Source organism: Panthera leo, chromosome D2, assembly GCF_018350215.1.
Source record: "Panthera leo isolate Ple1 chromosome D2, P.leo_Ple1_pat1.1, whole genome shotgun sequence".
NCBI classification, from domain to species: Eukaryota; Metazoa; Chordata; class Mammalia; order Carnivora; family Felidae; genus Panthera; species Panthera leo.
Window position 1 is genome coordinate 69,926,211 of NC_056689.1, and position 19,297 is coordinate 69,945,507.

At 48.6% G+C, this 19,297-nt stretch overlaps 1 long non-coding RNA gene across 1 annotated transcript; it reads left to right on the top strand.

The window, feature by feature from the left end:
- Positions 1-634: 634 nt before the first annotated feature.
- LOC122202104 lies at positions 635-14,062 on the top strand. Its single transcript, XR_006194466.1, has 5 exons — positions 635-1,456; positions 6,703-6,736; positions 10,515-10,570; positions 13,318-13,392; positions 13,782-14,062. It is a non-coding gene; the product is annotated as an uncharacterized LOC122202104 (long non-coding RNA).
- The last annotated feature ends 5,235 nt before the right edge of the window (positions 14,063-19,297 follow it).

Consider the following 19,297-nt stretch of genomic DNA (forward strand, 5'->3'; position numbering starts at 1 on the left):
ATTATTTGCATTTTGGAGTTGAAAGCATGAGTTTCAAAGATGTTGAAGTAACTGGTCTAAGTTTGCACAGCTAGGAAGGGTCAAGGCCAGGATTTGGACTTTGGTCTTCAGGGCACAGAGCTATGATCTTGACTAGTGAGCTCCACTGGCTACCACTGTTTTGTCTTCCCCATATATTCAACCTCGCCATCGTCCCCGTAGATCTTTAACATGTTTCCTGACAACTCTTCAGAGATGCTGTGCTCAAGATGAACCCAAGTTCATCCATGCTATTTTAATGCTGGCGGGCTCATGCAGGCACTCACACACACATGCACACCTGCCGGTAAAAATACAGAGACACAAATGGAATCGTTGAAAAACACGCAGCTTTTCTTTTAACGTTGAGCTTTCCATGCGTGTGTCTCAGGGACTGTCAGCCAGGCATCAGGTGTAACAATCTAAATTCTCAGGGATACGAAGGGGGTGGGGGCGGGAGAGGAAAATGCCGGAGCAGTGGAGGGAGAGTTACTGGAACGTAGAAGGCTCTTTGTAGCCCATGACCCTGCCCTCTCAAGTCTTCAAAAAAGTTAAAACTTTTATGATTGGGAGCCTTGGAAACAGCAAGGGACCAAAATCTAGCTTGTGGCCAACCTGAGGCATCACCCCCAGGAACACGTGCACAGGAATTCATGGAGGGCGAGGGAGGCTGGGACCTGGAAGAAACTGGGAGGAGGCCTTAGTGGCTGAGCTGGGAGGCAGACTGGAATCGGGACTGTGAGTCAAGTTCACCTGATCTGCCCGGGCAAGGTGGCTCCAAGCGGTATCTGGGCCACACACATTCTTCAAGTCCCCAAACTTCTGGCCACATGTTTTCAAAATCCCAGACTCTGCTAGCCCAAGACTCTGAGAGTAAGGAAGTGCTGTCCTGGGCAGCTTACCCCTATCCACTTATGTCTGCCAGAACTTTAGGGGCTGGAAAAATCTGATTCTGCCACAAAGTTCCTTTGAGTGCCTCTTCTTTCTCTCCTCTCTACCTCGGGTTCCTTCTCCACCAACCAAAGAATGTCACCCGTGTTATCAGATACTTTGGGTCTGCCAGCTCCCGGAAGCAGGGTGAACTGGAGGCATGAATCTGGAGTGTCCAGCCGCCTTCGTTGTTGTCCCTTACTTGGAAGCAAAAACCAAAGACAACACTGGGAACACGCGGTTGACAGTTGGGAGATACTTCCCCGGAGACACATTTAGCACTAAATTCCTAGAGTCCTCTGTGCACTGGAAGTTATTTTACGTACCTTTGAGATAGGTTATTCCTCAACGGACACTGTCGATGGTCTGTGCCTGGGACCTGTTCTAGGAAACTCTGGAAAAGCTTTGTTTAACATCAACAAGTCACTACTGGGTCTCCTAGACTGTTAATGCGTCTTTACCCAAACGAGAGGCAACGTGTAGCTTTTGAAAACACCATCTTCACAAGGTAAGGCATTAAGCAGTAAATCTGGACTTTTTTCTCCCCCTTCCCGGTCTACCTTTTTTTCTTGCTAATTGGCAGAAAATTAATGAACGAGGCACTGATTGAACAGATGCTCCTCATGGAAAAAGGCAGAATTGGAGTTTTTCTTGCCCTCTTTTTTTGAACACATCAAGAAGGTAGTAACATGTGGCAGGTCAAAAATTAAGAGAAGGTAACAGTACAGATTGTAAAGAACACAAAGGGGTTGGAGTATGTGTGTGTGTGTGTGTGTGTGCGCGCGTGTGTGTATTTTCTCTTTTGTTTTAACTTCCTTGCATCTTTTTTTTCTTTTCTTTTCTTTCTTTTTTTTTTTTTTTTAAAGCTCCTATTCGGCTGTAGCTCGTAATTAGCAGCTAGGCCTCTGGGACCCAATTAACCAATTCAATTAACAAAAAAAGCACACAAGTCACCCTGACATTTGTCAGCCATTAGGAAGGATGTCAGACTGGCAGTTTCAGCCGAAACATTAATGGTGATTAGCTCATTTGCGACTCACTTTACTCCACTATCCTCCTGGAGAGGCAGCCTCTAAGCCACACTGTCCAGAGCTATGGGCCAGTAGCTTGACTTTCAAAGGTCAAGGGAAGACTCCCTCCTAGCTCTTTCACTGGGTCAAGGGGCCCCATCCCAACCTCGGCTAAGGCATGCCTACACTTTTCCCAAGTTCCCACTAAGTTCTTTTGGATAAACCTAAATACCCTTGGCTAATTCTCCAGGACATGAGAATTCAGCAAAGGTGTCTTTATTAGGGATGAATTTAAAAAATCTCATTGCCGTTATTATTTTTGGCCTCTTGGCTCCCATATTTACTTCCTGCACTCAGCAGGCTTGCCGTGGCCAGCTCCAGGAGGCGGTTTGTTCATTTGGGCACCGCCTCTGTTCTTGGAGTTGATTAACTCCAGTATCTTATATGATGCAGACAGGTGTTTATATAGTAGCCATGGCTATCTTTGCCTCTGATCTCCCTTAATTTCACTCTACTTCCCTGGAAGCCTCGATTTAATAACAAGCAAGGAAGCCTCTGTAAATAAAAAGCTCAGGTGCATGAGTTGACAGACAAAGGGGAGGTCCTGAAATATCAGAGCCTAGGTGGTTTTCTCCCAGTGTATTCCTCTTCCTTACTTTAGCCAGTCTTGGGGGAAGTTCCCAAGGCTCTTTGCGGCAGCCTGAAGAAATAATACTCAGAAGGTATCAGAGATCGCGCTTGGACACATATAAGAGAAAGCTCAAGGAACCATGACTTAAATGCATGGGGATTTATAGTTCTTACCTGTCAAGAGGCCTGAGGGAGGCACTCAGGGACTGGTACAGCCACTCCACAGCTCCATGAACCTTCCCCCATCCTCTACCCTTTTGTCCCACTCTCTCAGCTTATGTCCTCATGGTTGTTTGTCCTCATGGTTTCAAGATGGCGGCTCCCATGCTTCTGGGCATTGGAACTGCATTCCAGGAAGGAAGAGAGGAGGGCAGGGAAAAAGGCTAAAGCCTTGCAAAGTCTGTTGTTACTGTTATTGTTTTTTAAATCAAGAAAACCATCGTTTTCCAGGCAGCTCTATCCAGCAGACGTTCCCTTTTGATTGACCAGAACTATGTCATAGGGACACTTCAACTATAAGGGACCCTGAGATATCAGGATTTTCTTGGCTGGATACATTGCTGCCCTGAACAAAATTGAGATTCTGTTGGTAAGGAAGGAAGGAAGGAAGGATAGATATTGGTAAACTCGCAGCATTTGCTACAACCATGTATCGGATCCCTATTGGGGGGGCATGTTTTCTTTGCGAGATCCCCGTTTGTTGGTGATGCTCTCTCCCTGTTTGACGGATCAGACAAAGGACGCTCAGAGAGGTTAAGTAGTTTGCCTCAGATCACACCGCTGGTAAATGACAGTGCAACAACTGAGATTTAGATGTGTTGGATCCAAAGCCCGCCATTAACCGCCAGGCACCAGCCACGGGTTCTCAAAGACTCAATCATAGCCACACAGCAAAAACCCCTGCTGATGAAGATTTTGCCCAGTTGGAAAACTGGGACTGGAAAACTCAGAAGGTGCTCTCGGCCTTGCAGCCTGCCTCTGTGGTTTGCCTGGTTCCGAGCCACATGCTAATAACCGCACATATGGGTTTCATTTCCCCCAGAGCTGGCCCAAGTAAGCCCCCAAAGCCACCTTGCTTGTCACCCTCTGCCCCTTCCCGCCAGCCCTCAACCCCGGCTCACACACAAAGTTGACCCATTCAAACTGGAGACACCCCAGGCTGTGCAATTAGGCCGGAGAAGAAAACAGACCCTATTTCAAAAGGTGACTCCCTACCATTTTGAAATAAGGCTTCATTAATTGCAGGCCCCTATTGATTCATTACCATGAAACAGCCTGGACTGCTTGCCTGTAGCATAACCTTTCTCAACAGAGGGAGCTGGACATTCTTTGCAGGTAATCTACAGGGCCCAACAGCAAATATCTAGAATCAGAACTATTCATGCATGAACAATATAGCAGCTCCTTATTGTTACGCCCATTGTTCCCGCACAAAGAGCAGCGGGCAGGTTAAATCTATTTTAGCTGGGAAGGCTCTACAGAAATCCTTGCCGCCAAGCATTTGATACTGATCACAGAGTCACATCAGGGAACAGCGGCTGAAAGGAGGAAGTCATTTTTATTGCTGAACGTGAGAGGTGACAACCTCTCCTCTGCTCTGGCTCCCCAGGACTTAGGCCTCTAAGTGGGAGCGAAGGTTTTGTTTTGTTTTGTTTTTAATGCCACTCAATGAGAGGGGGTTTTGAAAGGGGGAGACGGTACGGATAGTCAGGGGGAAAAAAGGTATTACACAATGTCGCATTCAGGCAACATATGTGAACTCTGGATTCATTCAATTTTAAAAACGTGTTCCCAGGGGAATCAAGTGTACGCGTGTGAATTGTAACAAAGGGCGTGGCAGCTCAAGAGTCGGCGTTGCCTAAATGGCACCATTTGGAACCACGAATCTGGTGTAGGAAAAGAGGGACTTGATTCCACCCTGGATTTGCCTCTCTTTGGCCAGGCAGGGCAAATGCCCCCGGTTCAATGAACCCTCCTTCTGTAAAGGTTGAGCCCATCGGGGGTGGTCCTTTGGAGATTTTTATAATGACCAACACATGTGAGGGCCGGAAGCCAATGGGGAGAAGATTCAGCTGGGTAAGATACAGAAGGGACTTAAAATACTATTGACTCCTGTCCTCACATTACAGCAGCAGAGATAGGACCATGAAGGGAATGTGCCTTTCTCTGCTTGTTCTGGGATTAGAAGCCAACCTACACCTTTTTATCCTCCGCGGTGGTTTCGAGGAAGGAAGAACGGTGCTGAATCGGGGCAAGAGCATAGAGCCAACAGAATGGACACCAGCCATAAACAACCACTCATGCCTTCCCAGTGCGTCTTAGAGCTGACGGTCAGGCCTGCTCTAGACCCCAGGAAACTGTCATGGCGCACATCAGGGGTGGAGTCAGTGAAGGAACCTCCGGCCGCACGGCAACGAGGAGAGAGCAGCGACAGCCATCTCTTGGCCAGCTGGGGCTGCAGGAGACAGAATTAGGGAAGAGGGTGATACCGTTGGTGGCTTGGAATCACCTATCCCACAAATATCTAGAAAGGTGTGTGGAAATAAAATGAAAAAGGCAAAGGCTACGTAATCAGAGCTTTTGCCATAGCAAGGAAGTCAGCCCCCATCACTTGTGTTTTGAGAGAGACTCAAAGGCAGGCAGGAGAGGGAGGGGAAGCTTTAGAGTGAAAAAGGGAAGCTTCAGGTGTGGCCTGACTGGAGGCTGTTGGCCCGGGGAAGCTACGTAGAAGTGGAGTGGCCTGAGTGGTTGGTTAGGGGTCCAGGGGACATACGTGGCTCTCTCTGGTTGGTCCTAAGTGAGAAGCAGGGACGACAACCAGGGAGGCCGTCAGTTATTAATCGAGTCCTGGCTGTTGGGGGCTGACTGTCACAGACGTGACGGTTCAGCCTCCTGGATTGTCACTAGAGACAGCGGCCTGGCCTCCTGGGCTGGGCATTGCAGATGAGGCGCTCTGGCCTGTGGGTCCAAGTCCTGGTTTTACAAGCGGTCAGCCCACAGTGCCTCTGCATTTTCAGTCCCTCAAGAGGATGAGGCCCAAAGTTGAGGCTAGACTTCATAGGCCCTCAGGTTGCTTCCAGCTTGGTTCAGTCGTTTCTTTCCCACCACGCTTCTCCTTGGGGAAAAATAGAAGGAATTGCACCGATGTGCTTAGAGGTGCCTCCCTCACAACCACAACCCGCTCCTCACAGATTGCGGGTGGAGTGCTCCCCCACCAGAAACGCTGCTACAACCGAAAGGTGAAACTGGCTGCTTCATGGGGGAAACACCATGCTGCTTTGTGAGCTCCGTCCCTAAGTAAGAGCCACCTCTGGGAGTCTCACACCCACCTTCTTCCGCCCCAGCTCCCACACAATCAAGCAGATTCACAGTCAAGTCCAGGGAAGACGCCATTCTGTTTTTGGATGTGTGTTGTGCTTCTCACGGTCTTGGATCTAACGCCGCGTGCTAATATCGCCCGCCATGGGGTAACGTGTGTGCACACATACGTACGCACGTGTGTATATTTCATCATCATGATTTATAGAACTTATATTGACATATGAGACGTCCTGTGAACCCTAAGAGTAAGAACTAAGTGTGTGTGATGAAAAAGTGCCCAGGGGTGCCTGGGCGGCTTAACTGGCTAAGCATCCCACTCTTGGTCTCGGGTCGGGTCACGATCTCGCAGTTCGAGGGTTGGAGCCCAGCGTCTGGCTCCGTGCTGGCAGTTGCAGAGCCTGCTCGGGATTCTCTCTCTCCTTTTCGCTCTGCCCCCCTCTCTCTCTCAAAATAAATAAATAAACTAAAAAAAAAAAAAAAAAAAAAAGTGCCCCAGAGACTTTCACAAGAGCAAACATAGCAGTGTCTTTAGAAGATGATATAAAAGGTAGCAGAAGTTGCTTGGTTTGTGACAGTAAATGTTTAAATTAAACAGCTAATACGGAGACATTTCCTGTATCTTTTACCCCTGCCCAGCTTTATGGAGGAATAACTGACAAATGTAACTGTATCCATTTGAAGTGTACAACATGAGGATTTGATATGCATATACGTTGTAGAATGATTACGGAGATCAAGATAATTAACACATTTATCACCTCACAGAGTTTAACTCTTTTTTTCTTTTTGGCAGTGAGAACACTTGAGATCTACTCAGCAAATTTCAGGTATTCAATATCATATTATTAACTATATAGTTACTGTGCTGCACATCAGATCCTCGGAACTTCCTCATCTTATAACTGAAAGTTGGTCCACTTTGACCTACATCTCCCCATTTCCCCCTCTGCCCGGCCCCTGGCAATCACCGCTCTAGTCTCTGTGTCTATGAAATTGATCTCCCCCCCCCCCCCCACCTCCGGTTCCACATGTAAGTGATAAATACAGTCTTCTTCTCTGTCTGGCTTATTTCACATAGCATCATGCCCTCCAGGTTCATTCATGTTGTTGTAAATGTCAGAATTTCCTTCTTCTACATTCCGTTGCATAGGTATATATAGATATACGTAGAGGGATATGTAGATATACATTATCTCACGTTGTCTTTATCCATTCATCTGTCAAAGAATGTTTAGGTTCTTTCTAGATCCTGGCTATTGTGAATAATGCTGCAATGAACAAGGGGGTGCAGGTATCTCCTTGTGATACTGCTTTTGTTTCCTTTGGATACGTGCCCAGGAGTGGGGTTGCTGAATCACCTGGCGGTTCTATTTTTAATTTTTTGAGGAACAACAACTTATGTTCTCGCCAACAGTGTATGTGTCCCCTTTTCTCCATGTCCTTGCCAACTTTTGTCATCTCTTGCCTTTTTGATGATAGGGATGAGGTGACAGTTCATTGTGATTTTGATTTGCATTTGGTCACACCTGGTTAGTGACGTTAAGCATCTCTTCATGTACCCATGGGTCACTTGTTTGTCTCCTTTAGCAAAATGTCTGTTCGGGTTCTTTGTTCAGTTCTAAGTTTTGGGTCTTTTTGTCTTTTAGTTTTTGGGTTTTGTTTTGTTTGTTTTTTTACTATTTGAGTTTTTACTATTGAGGTGTGTAGGCTCCTTACATATTTTGGAAATTATGCATTTTGGATATATTATTAGATAAGTGGTTTGCAAATATTTTGTTTCCCATTCTGTAGTTTGCTTTTTCAATTCGTTGATTGTTTCCTTTGCTGTGTAGGTTTTTTTTGTCTTTTGTTTTTTGTGGTTTTTTTGGTTTGAAATAGTTCCATTTGCTTCTTTTAACTTTTGTTGCCTATCCTTTTAATGTCTTATCCAAAAAGTCATTACCAAGACCAACATCAAGGAGATTTTTCCCACTGTTTTCTTCCAGGAGTTTTTTTTTTGTTTGTTTGTTTTTTTTAATTTTAATTTTAACTTGTCTTCTAGGAGTTTTATAATTTCAGGTCTTACATTTGAGTCTTTAGTCATTTTGAATTAACTTTTTTAATGTTTATTTATTTTTGAGAGAGAGAGACAGAGAGAGGGAGACAGAGCACACGCAGGAGAGGGACAGAGAGAGACAGAGACACAGGATCTGAAGCAGGCTCCAGGTTCTGAGCTGTTAGCACAGAGCCTGATGTGGGGCTTGAACTCCCAGACCACGAGAGCATGACCTGAGCCGAAGTTGAACGCTTAACCGACTGAACCACCCAGGCACCCCTGAATTAACTTTTGTGAGTAGTATATGATAGAGGTCCAATTTCACTTTTTTGCAAGTGGATATCTAATTTCCCAGCACCATTTACTAAGGAGACAATTCTTTCCCTGTTGTGTGTTCCTGGCTCCCTTATCAAAGATTACTGGATTATGCAGGCCTGGGTTTATTTCTGGGTTGTGTTCTGTTCCACTGGTCTTCATGCTTGTTTTTATGCCCAGTACCATACTGTTTTGATGACTACAGCTTAGTAATATAGTTTGAAATCGGGAAGTGTAATGCCTCCAGCTTTGTTCTTCCTCAAGATCTGACTCTTTCAGGTGCTTTTTGATTCCATGTGAATTTTAGGATAGTTTTTCTATTTCTGTAAAAAACGCCACTGCAATTTTGATGTGGATTGCACTGAATCTGTAGATCACTTGGGATTGTGTGGACACTTTAATAACATTAATTCTCCCGGACCAAGAATATAAGATATGTCTTTCCAAAGACGCTTGAGAGTCAAGTAAGGGCCAAGTCCTGTAGCAGGCCTTGTCTACCATGCTTGGAGATCGCCCTTAACTGAGTAGACACTTGGGAGTTCTGACTCTCAAGAGTCAAATGATGTGGTCCGATTTGAGGTCGAGGCAGATTGTTCTGGTAGTTGGGTGGAGGGTGGATTCGTAGGGGGCAGACATGCTGCCAGTCAGGAGTCTGCTTTGGTGTTCTGGGAGGAGACGATGAGGTCTGATGAATAAGCAGTACGCGAGTGGGGGTAAGAGCAGAGAAACTGCCACTCCGTATGTTCCAAACTCAACCAAAATCTTGAGAAAATACTCCCAAACTGGCTTGAAAGCCTGTCAACAGAGAGCTTCGTGTCACTGAAAGCAACAGAGACCCACGAGAAGTAGCAGCAGGGCAATGACGTCGTGACAGACGGGGATGGGACAGAGAAGCCGGGACCTCATGTCATTCTTCTTTGCTTCTCATTACATCGCAGGTTTTTGGCACAAATCAGGGACTCAATGAGCATTCTTTGAATAAATGAACAGTTTCGCTTTTCAAGGCTGTCTACCACCTTGAACGAGTTTATCACTAACCAAGATGCCCTTGGTTAGTTGAACTTTTACCCCAAGGTCTTATTAAGTCCCAAGCGAAGATTATCTGGTCATTTGTTAAAGGCAGCACGAGTTAGGGGGTCTGAGCCTTTGGGGTTGTTCACACTGTGGAGCAAATGGCCTCGGTGTTAAGGAGCAGAGGGGAAGTTTCAAGTCAGATCCCAGACTCTCCAGCCCTCTCTCCCGCAGCCCATATTGTCCCAAAGCATTTGTCCTTAATGGTCAATCTTGAGTGTATTTCAGGGGAAATTTAATCCATGTGGTTTTGATTCATTTACACTTAACTCATCAAAACACTTACTTTTTCCTGGGAGAGTTTGTTGCCATTCGGGGAGCATTTTCAGATGTGCTAAAAGCCTTTAAAATGATCAGGGAAGAGGCTGGAAGTCGGCCATTGATTTGACATGTGAGAAGGCTGAGGTCCAGTCTTGGGCTTTCTTTGCTGTGGTCAGAGACGGCCAATTTCGGCCACATTTTTCTTCCTTGATCTTAGAAATAGACGAGGGTAGAGAAATATGGAAAACTGGAGAGAAGCCCCAAACTGCAAGCCGTGTAGAGCATGGGGGATGCAGCCCTGGACCCACAGCTTCAGACTGACTGGCAGGGAGATGGGGTCTCTAATCCAGCCACCTTGCCCCAAACTCCTTGCCAAGTCCCGTTCATGTGGCCTCAGTCTCATTGGTTGTTGAATGGCTCCAAACCCCGGACCAGTAGATGGTTACAATGGGTGCAGAACAATCTCGATCCTCTTGATGTACAGACGAGAAACCAAAGATCAGAGAAGCAAGTGACTTGCCTAAGGTCACACGTCACGTTAGTGACAGAGGAAAGTCAAAACCAGGCCTCCTAAATCCCACTCCCGCATCCCCCTATTATCGCATACATGGCCCTGCCCTGAAATGTAACCAGCTGGTTAACACACCCGTTGCTCTGTGTTCTCCTTAACGTCTGTTGGTGCACTTTGTGTACAATATTATGAGGTGCAAACTTGGGCAAGTTATTCAACCTCTTTCAGGTTCAGGAGATGGTAAACATGGTGCTCAGGAGTGGAAGCTCTGAGCCACGTTACCCAGGTTCAAATCCCAGCTCTGCCACCAGCGAGTTAGCTGACCTTGAACAAGTTACTTAGTCTTTCTTTCCTTAAGTTCCTATCTCATAGTACTATTCCGTTATAAGGCTGGGTGTTCTTATTATTTCAGACAATCCTTTCTAATGTCCCAATGATGTAGCTACTCCAGTTACCTCCGAACTGCAGGTGAGTAAACTGAGGCCCATTACAGTTGTGACAGTTGTCCAAGGTAACTGGGAGGGCTAGAATTCAAACTCAGATCTTTCTGACTCCCGAGAAGCAGGTCTCTGGGATTTACCGGATAATAGTATGAAGTATATTTGTTTATTTTTGTTTATGTTTTCCATGATACGGGCATAGCACAATTTCTCTTACATCTTTAATATCTACAACGCAAAAACAATTAGGATTGATATCGAGTACCAAATAACATTTCAAAGGAAATTTCCGTTGTATTTCCAGCACCCAGTTTACTGATGTATTTTGAGAACGTTTCTATATTAGACAGGATGCTCTCAGGACTAAGAGACAGTAACTGTACTCAAATTTGCAAACACATCGAACGAAATACATTAACTCGCGTGACTAGGAAAATTCACAGTTGAATCCAGCCACTCAAAAGATGCCACCAGAAATCTCAGCGTCTCCTTTCTCCTCTTTTCTGTGGTCTGTCCTCAGTCTCACGTAGGGGCAAACATAGCCACTGGCAACTCCAGGCCAATGGGCTTCCAGCTTAGCGACCCCTTCAGAAAGAGGGTGGTGGTGTCCCCAGACCCCAGCAACACCTCAGGACTGACTCTCTTTCGGTTTGGCTGAGGATTCATACCCACCTCTGAAATAATCCTGCCTCCAGAGCGCGAAGATTGGCCAGAGCTGGTCAGGTGCCCATCCCCAGAGCAAGTAAAGAAGGTCAGCCTCATTCAAACCAGAAGACCGGGAGTGGGGAAGGGGAGCCCTCGCACAGGAACCCCCAGGATGCTGGTATGAGAAGAAAGGGAATTGATCCCAGCCAGTGGAAACCTCCTCAGATGTCCACTCCCACTTGCCAAACACGCGTTGAGAAAAAACCCCAAAACGCTAATCCTCCAACTTCCTGGTAACAACATTTTTTTCTTTATCTGAGAAACGCTTTAATCTGCCCAGATTAAAGACACGTTTGTCCACACGTGGAGCCAATAGATAGTCTGGTTAGGACAGAATTGGTCCAATGGACCAATCCAACAAGCATTTAAGTGCCTCTTTAGGCCTGCGGACAAGCCACGTGTAACATTCTAGTCAATTCCATCAAACCTCTCAAGACAGCCTTCAGGGTTTGGAGTCTGACCCACCCGCGTTCACACCTAGCTTCAGCAAGTGTTTTCTGAGTGACCTTTGGCCTCCATTTCCGAATCTGTAAGGACGCTCACACAGGGCCTATGGCACAGGGCTGCCCTCAGGGTGACATGGGATAACAAATACGAGGTCCGGTAGCTGCCGCTGTGGGAGTCACTCCGCAAAGGGAGAGGCCTTCCCGTTTCCCTTCCTCAGCCGACTCTTTGCTGACCCTACTGACCAGATGTTAGATCTTCTTCGGGTCCCCTAAAGATGGGCACTGACCTGATCTTGAAAGCTCAGACACGCCCCCTTCAGGTGGTAGGAAGAGGAAGCAGTTCGTAGCTGAAAATAGGCCATTAATTAGCCAAACACACACCTTAATGTGTCACCTGGGGTTTTACATACGGCTCCAAAATGCAGATTTAAGCCTTTATATTGAGCTTTGATATCATGGCTTCGAGTTCTAATAATAATAACAGACAGCAGGCATGGAGCTGGAGCCTAACACTCTTTCCATATCTCATTTTATGCTCACAACAGTCCCATGATATCACTATTATTACTCTGTTTACAGATAAGGAAACTGAGTCTCGGAACAGTGCAAAGCTGCCGCGATCAGTTGCACGTGTGGTCTGTGTGCACATCGCCCCTCCCGGGGTTGTGAGGTGCATAACAGTATTAGGGGTTGCAGGCAGCATTTGTTTGCATTTACCATATGTCAGACACGGTTACACCTGTTTAATTCGTTAGTCCTCACGGCCGTCCCGTGCAAAATCGAAGAAACCATACGCAGTGCCCCTAGCTAAGTAACTTGCCCGAGATATCAGCTAATAAATGGCAGAGGCTTCCAGAATCCCTGTCACAACATCCTGCACTTTTCCTGCATAGTAGGAATATAATTTTATAATTACAATTAAACAAAAATTTTTACGTTTATTTATTTTTGAGAGAGAGAGAGAGAGCATGAGCGGAGGAGGGGCAGAAAGAGTGGGGGAGACACAGAATCCGAAGCAGGCTCCAGGCTCTGAGCTGTCAGCATAGAACTCGATGCAGGGCTCGAACCCAAGAACCTTGAGATCATGACCTGAGCTGAAGTCGGATGCTTAATTGAGCCACCCAGGCGCCCCTTACGATTATAAATAATTCAGTCTCCCCTCCATCCCCCAACTAGATGCAACTTCATGATGGCAGAATGGTCATTCTTGTATCCCCGGGACACCACGGGACTCCTGGCTCAGAGTAGGTGTATCGAAGAACGAATCAATGAGTGAACAGAGCATATAAAACGGCAGGAAGAGTTTTAATAGCAACAACTGTCCACTGTTTCACACCGGATGACCAGTGTGGGCATCCAGGGTGGTGGTAGGGGGGGCTGGGAACCTGAATGCAGGTGCTGGTGCCAGGCTCTACCAGGGGTGCAAAGTCCCCCAGTGCATCCAAACCGAGGTTAGCTGGCGGGGACATACTCTCTAAAGCACCACAAAGTTCCTTGGCCCCCACACAACATCTGGCCAAACAAGTTTTCTGTTTCTCAGACAACCTAAGACAACCCAGCCCAACGTCCAAAGTGGTCACTGGCCAACAGGCACTTGGGTTCAACGCTGATTTTGTTTAAACAGCTGAACGTGCACCGGAGAGATCCAGCCTTTCGGCCCTGGCCCTCTTCTCTCTGGCTGAGGACAAGAGCATCTCAGGTCGGGACTCTTAATCCTTCTAAACATGAAGGAGGATGTGCTCCTGACTGGACGCCAAGGCGCCCCAACGCCCAGAGGCAGCCTTTAGGGGGCGGGGGGGGGGGGGGGTGCTGGAACTTTCAGAAATGCTGCCATCTTGTGGTGCCTTCAGGCCAGAGCAAGGTACTCAGGCCAACGTCTCCAACAAACCAGCGCCTGGAGAGCTCCTCCCCAATTCACATTTCCCTTTTCCTCATCTTTTTCCACCTTGCCAATACCCTCCCCCCTCCCTCCCCCCACCCCGCCCTGCTCCAGAGTGGCAACAAATTCCTGTTTGAATATCGTTGGGGAATTTGGAATTTTTCTTTCTGAAAAGAGCACAACTTTCGAATGCACTTTTAAATTCTTAGGAGCTTTTTGGAATTCTTTCTTCGGAGAGAGCACTTCTTCGGGAGTCCACGAGGAGAGCCCCCAGTGTGTGCGGCATCCTCCCTGCTTAGCGCGCAGGCCATGAAGGCTAGACATGTTGGCTCCCCCTGCGTGGACCAGAGCATCTCCTGCTGGCCGCAGAAACCCTGTGGTCGACGTGAGTTTTACCCTCAGCTTCCGAAAGCTCCTTTGCAAACTCTATGGTGCTCCACTGAAAGATTCAGCCTGAGTTAAAAGAATCTGTTGATCAGGGACACCAGCAAAAGACCCGCCCCCCCCCCACACACACAAGGGCTCCTGGGAGAAAAGCCATTTGCCGATTGCAAGGCGAGGGCACCGGCAAAAGACCCCCCCCCCCCCCCACACACACACACAAGGGCTCCTGGGAGAAAAGCCACTTGCCGATTCCAGGGCGAGGGCACCGAGTCAGCAGAATGTTCGCAGTCTCTCGTCCCTCCCAGAATCCTGCCGTGTCCTGGGCTCCTCGTCTGAGGATCTCCTCTGAAATGAAGAAGCAGAGCCTGGACCAGGTGCTTAGAGGCTGATTGCTAGAAGACAGCGCTCCAAGTAGGCCACGCAGAAGGTGCACGTTTGCATCACAAAGCCCCGAACCGCCAGCACCAGCAACCTGCGTCTGCCCAGGGTGGATTATCTGCCCCGGGGCCAGCCTTCGGCAAAACTGTCAAGGGGAAAATAATGATCTTTTGCACCTCCCAGCTCTCCTGGAACTTATCAGATCCACAGAGGGCAAGCCCCTGAGGGAAGGGGATAGGACGCAGGACCGGCACGTTTTGATAGAAAAGGGAGCTGGATCTAGGAGGCTCCCCAGAAGGAGAGGGGGGCCCTAACGGAGCCTGCTGAGCCCTGGGCTGAGTGGTTAATGGGGGAAATAATAGTTATGGCCACAAAGCGTTTTTGACGGATTAAATAATTTTAAGTCACTCAAATAGTGCTGCTGATTTATAACTGGTAGACAAAAATGAAATAAAACGCCACGGGTCTTTGGAAGCAGCATCAATTTTTCCCACGCCGAGGCCCTGCGCTGGGTGTCAGAGGTGCAGGGACGAAGCACCCGTCCTGGCGTGTACGAAACGCCGAAGGACCAGAGTTGAAGGCACCCTGAAGTTTTGGTCACATAGAACTTTCGGGAATACAGTTTATGGGACGAGGAAAGGTTTGGTAGAGGAGGCAGCGTGGAGGGGACCGGGGTGGCAACATGGGCGTGATGGGCAAGTAGTGCTGTTGGCCAAGCATTTCCAGCTCCTGCCCCGCGGGGAAACCTGATGGGTTTGCGTTTCCTTTCACTCGTGGCCCCAGGTAGTGGGTTGGAGCCACGCGACTGGTTCCTACCAATGAGTGTGAACAGAAGCGCCGTGTGTCACTTCAGGCCAGAGTGCTAGACCTTCCAGAACTCTCTCTCGTTCTTTCTGGCACAGTGACGCATGGGATTTGAAACGACGGCCGCTCCATCAGCCTAGGTCCCTCCACGATTCCAACAATCAGAACCCCTGCCGCCCCATGATGGACGTGTAGAATGAAGGGCAGATAAAGCTTGTTATTTGGGGGGTTGTTTGCCACGGTAGTACACCCAGCCTCTCCTCACTGGTAGAGTGGGCTTGACTTAGATCGATGATTCGTTATCAGGGAAGAGGGTGTGACTTTGAACCAGTCACTTGCCTTTTCTGAGCTTCATTTTCCCCTTTTACATTTTTGCTCCTTCAGGCAGAAGGGGAGGGAGAGAGAAATCCCAAGCAGGCTCCACAGTGTCCGTATGGAGCCCCACGTGGGGCTCGACCTCACAAACCATGAGATCATGACCTGAGCTGCCATCAGGAGTCAGACGCTTAACCGACTGAGCCACGCAGGCGCCCCAGAGGCTTCATTTTTCTCTCAACGTGACGACATCGTCTCAGAAGTCTGGCTGCTAAGGTCCATGCTCCAGAAGGGAGAATCTTTTAGTCGCGAGTAGCACTAAGCCGTTTAGAGAATGGTCCAAATAGACCATCCTGTCGCTTCTCCCACTAACCTAAGGAGGTAGGCAGAGCAGGTACTTTGTGTACGTGTTGAAGATGGGGGAGGTTGGGTTTTCTGCCTTTCTGGTTTCCCCCACACCTCTGCTCCCCCTCCCCCTCCTCCCCACCCTCTCCCATGCTTGCACAGTGACCTCCGTGTATTCAGGCGCTGGTTTCCGTCTCTGGGTGTTCATCAGAATGTCTGGCGGAGCTGCTTTTATTTTACTTCTCTAAGAATTACCACAATTTATTTGTATGTTTTGAAACAAGTTCCGGACTATGCCACGGCCTGGGTTTCGATCCACCCCAGGGGCTCAAATCTACAATGACGCTCCTGTGGAGAGAAAACGGATGCTTGTCACAACGGCCCCGAGATGGGATACAATCCTAAGGTGTCTTCAGGAAATGAAAGGAAGATACCGTTGTGCGTGAGAGATCCTCAGTTGTGGAAGGAGGCTTAGGGATCGCGAGTCCAGCATTGTCAGGTGATACAATGAGAAAAATGAGACCCAGGAAGATCAAATGACTGGCCCCGGATGATAGAGGAATGATAGAATTATTGGAAGAAGACCAAATCCTCAGTCTCCCAAATTTCCTCGTGTTCTTTTGTGAAGTGACAATTTGCACGGCCTCACGGGGATTCTGGGCAGTCCATCAGGGGTGGGGCCTGGGAAGCTGTGGTTTTAAAGGGCCCTGGGGGGGGTTGGGGGGGTGGTCCAAGAGGCAGCCGGGGTTGGGCCCCATGGAAGCGGGCCTGCGGTAGGGACTGTGAAATTGACAGCGGGATCCTTTCGTGGGGCCACAGCGGGGCCTGGCAAGGAAGCTCCAGGAAGCTTGCTGGAGCTCAGGGAGGCTTGTCCTCTAGGGGGCTGCCTGGAGGAGGCTCTCCAGGTGCCCACAGACTCAGCACGTATGGGGCCGAGCCTCACAGTTTTATGTTATTGTCGAACTGACTTCAGACTGGGACTGGCCGGGCCTGGAGTGTTTGGGATTCCAAGAAGTGACTATGGCTCTGCCTTACTGATCAGGACACGGAGGCTCGCAGAGAGCTCTTGGCATGGCTGAAGCGTGAGGAAAAGGAGGAGCTGGGGCCAGGCTGCATTCGTTTGCTGTAAGAAATGACACTAATGTAGTGGCTTAAAACAACACACCCTTGGGGCGCCTGGGTGGCTCAGTCAGTTAAGCATCCGACTTCGGCTCAGGTCCTGATCTCGAGGTTCACGAGTTCCAGCTCCACGTCGGGCTCTGTGCTGACAGCTCGGAGCCTGGGGCCTGCTTCTGATTCGGTCTCCCTCTCTCTCTGCCCCTCCCCCGCTCACGCTCTGTCTGTCTCTCTCTTTCTCAAAAATAATCAACATAAAAAAAAAATTAAAAGACAAAAAAACACACCCTTAGTATCTTAAGGAGTCAGACACAGGTCTCACTGGCTAAAAATCCTTCTGGAGGCTCCAGGGGAGAATCCATTTCCTTGCCCTTTCCAGCTTCCAGAAGCCCTGGCATTCCTTGGCTCGTGGCTCCTGCCTCCATCCTCAAAGTCCCTAGCAGGGCATCTCCCCGCCCCTTCGGCCAACACCCCTCCCCCTGTATACGGTTAGGGAAGTTTCTCTGCTTTTGAGGACTCACGGGATTACTTTGTACCCACATGGATCATGTCCCCGTGTCCACTGAGCTTTAATCACATCTGCAAAAGTCCCTTCTCACATCGTCGGGTAACGTATTCACAGGTTCCAGGAGATTAGAGTGTGGGCATCTTTGGGGACCATTACTCTGCCCACCACGCGGCCTCCACTCTTTTGCCTCCTCATGCCGAGCGCCAGGCCTACACCCGAAGGTGCGTCCGCCCTTTTCCCTCCCACCCCTTCCGGCCTCCCCTCCACACCGGGAGTGACAACACCTCGGGCTACATCTGCTTGCAAACCGCTTGCGTGGTTCTTACCCAAAGCCACCATTTGGTTCAGAAATTACATGCAGGACTAATTGTTGCTTGAGGCTACTTGTGAAGTGGGGATAGTTTGCAACAAAAAAATCCCAGCACAAGGATTCAAGGTAGGAAATGAATTGCTCTGGGAGTGGGGACAAGAAGTGCACACACACACACACACACACACACACCATTTGAGCCCAATGCTGCACCTCCTTCTCAGAACCCACAGAGGCTTCTACAGGTCAGGGGATGGTGACGACACATTTTTCAAAAAGTTTTGTTCAACCCACACTGCAGTGGACGCAGAAAGGCAAAGCGAAGCTAGCTGTGGACTCTGTCTGAAACGGTACTGGTTCTGTGTTCATTAGAGAGACCTCGAGGGGCGCCTGGTGGGCTCGGTCTGTTAAGCCTCTGACTTCAGCTCAGGTCATGATCCCGTGGTTTGCGGGTTTGAGCCCCGGGTTGGGCTCTGTGCTGACTGCACAGAGCCTGGAGCCTGCTTCGGATTCTGTGTCTCCCTCGCTCTCTGCCCCTCCCCCACTTGCACTCTGTCTCTGTCTCAAAAATAAACATACATTTTTAAAAATTAACAAAAAAACCAAGAAAGACCTTGAGCAAGTTATCCCCTCCCTCTGGACGTCAGCTTCCACGGCTAGCAGACGAGAAGGGGAGGAGCTTACCCCTGGGCTCCTCCCACCCCTACTCCCAGGGCTCCCGGAGAGCTCAGAGTTTGAGTGAGTGAAAAGTCCTAGGCACCTGGTCTGGCACTAGGACGCATGCGTCAGCCAATACGGCTCCCGTCGTGATGTGATGTTGTAACTCACCTTATCCTGCTTTATCCCTGGCTGTGTGCTGTGCATCATCTTATTTCGCTCTCACAACAAACCCAGGAGGGGGGAGGGCTAGGCTTATTCGGATTTTCCAAATGAGGAAGTTGACGCCTAGAGGTTGGACAACAGGTGTAGTAGGGTCAGACGGCGTTAAATATCTTTGGTAGGGTCACCTAGCTTTGCCGAGGCCGAACGGGGACAGGAAGCTGGGGACACAGAGCCCAGAGTCTCCACGTGTACCCGCAACATGCTCCTCCGGGGCGCTTACCTCCTTGTCTTGTGGCTCTTGGTCCCCTTCCAGCATCACAGACCCTCAAGGTTCCCTCAAGGAGCAGTCATTGTCAGCCCAAAGCAGATGCAAAGAGAACATCAGGGAATATTCTTTCACTTGTCAAGTGGGTTTGAAGGAAAAATTGTCGAGCTAAAAGAAAAGAGGAGGAGTTGAACCAAACTGTTTAGAGATGGCCTTTGACAAAGAGGAATTTAAAAATTAGAAATGTTTGAGCGAAATTTGTCTTATGTGGACTTTAAGATACAAAACAGATGAACATAAGGGAAGGGAAGCAAAAATAATATAAAAACAGGGAGGGGGACAAAACAGAAGAGACTCTTAAATACGGAGAACAAACAGAGGGTCGCTGGAGGGCTTGTGGGAGGGGGGATGGGCTAAATGGGTCAGGGGCATTAAGGAATCCACTCCTGAAATCATTGTGGCACTATATGCTAATTTG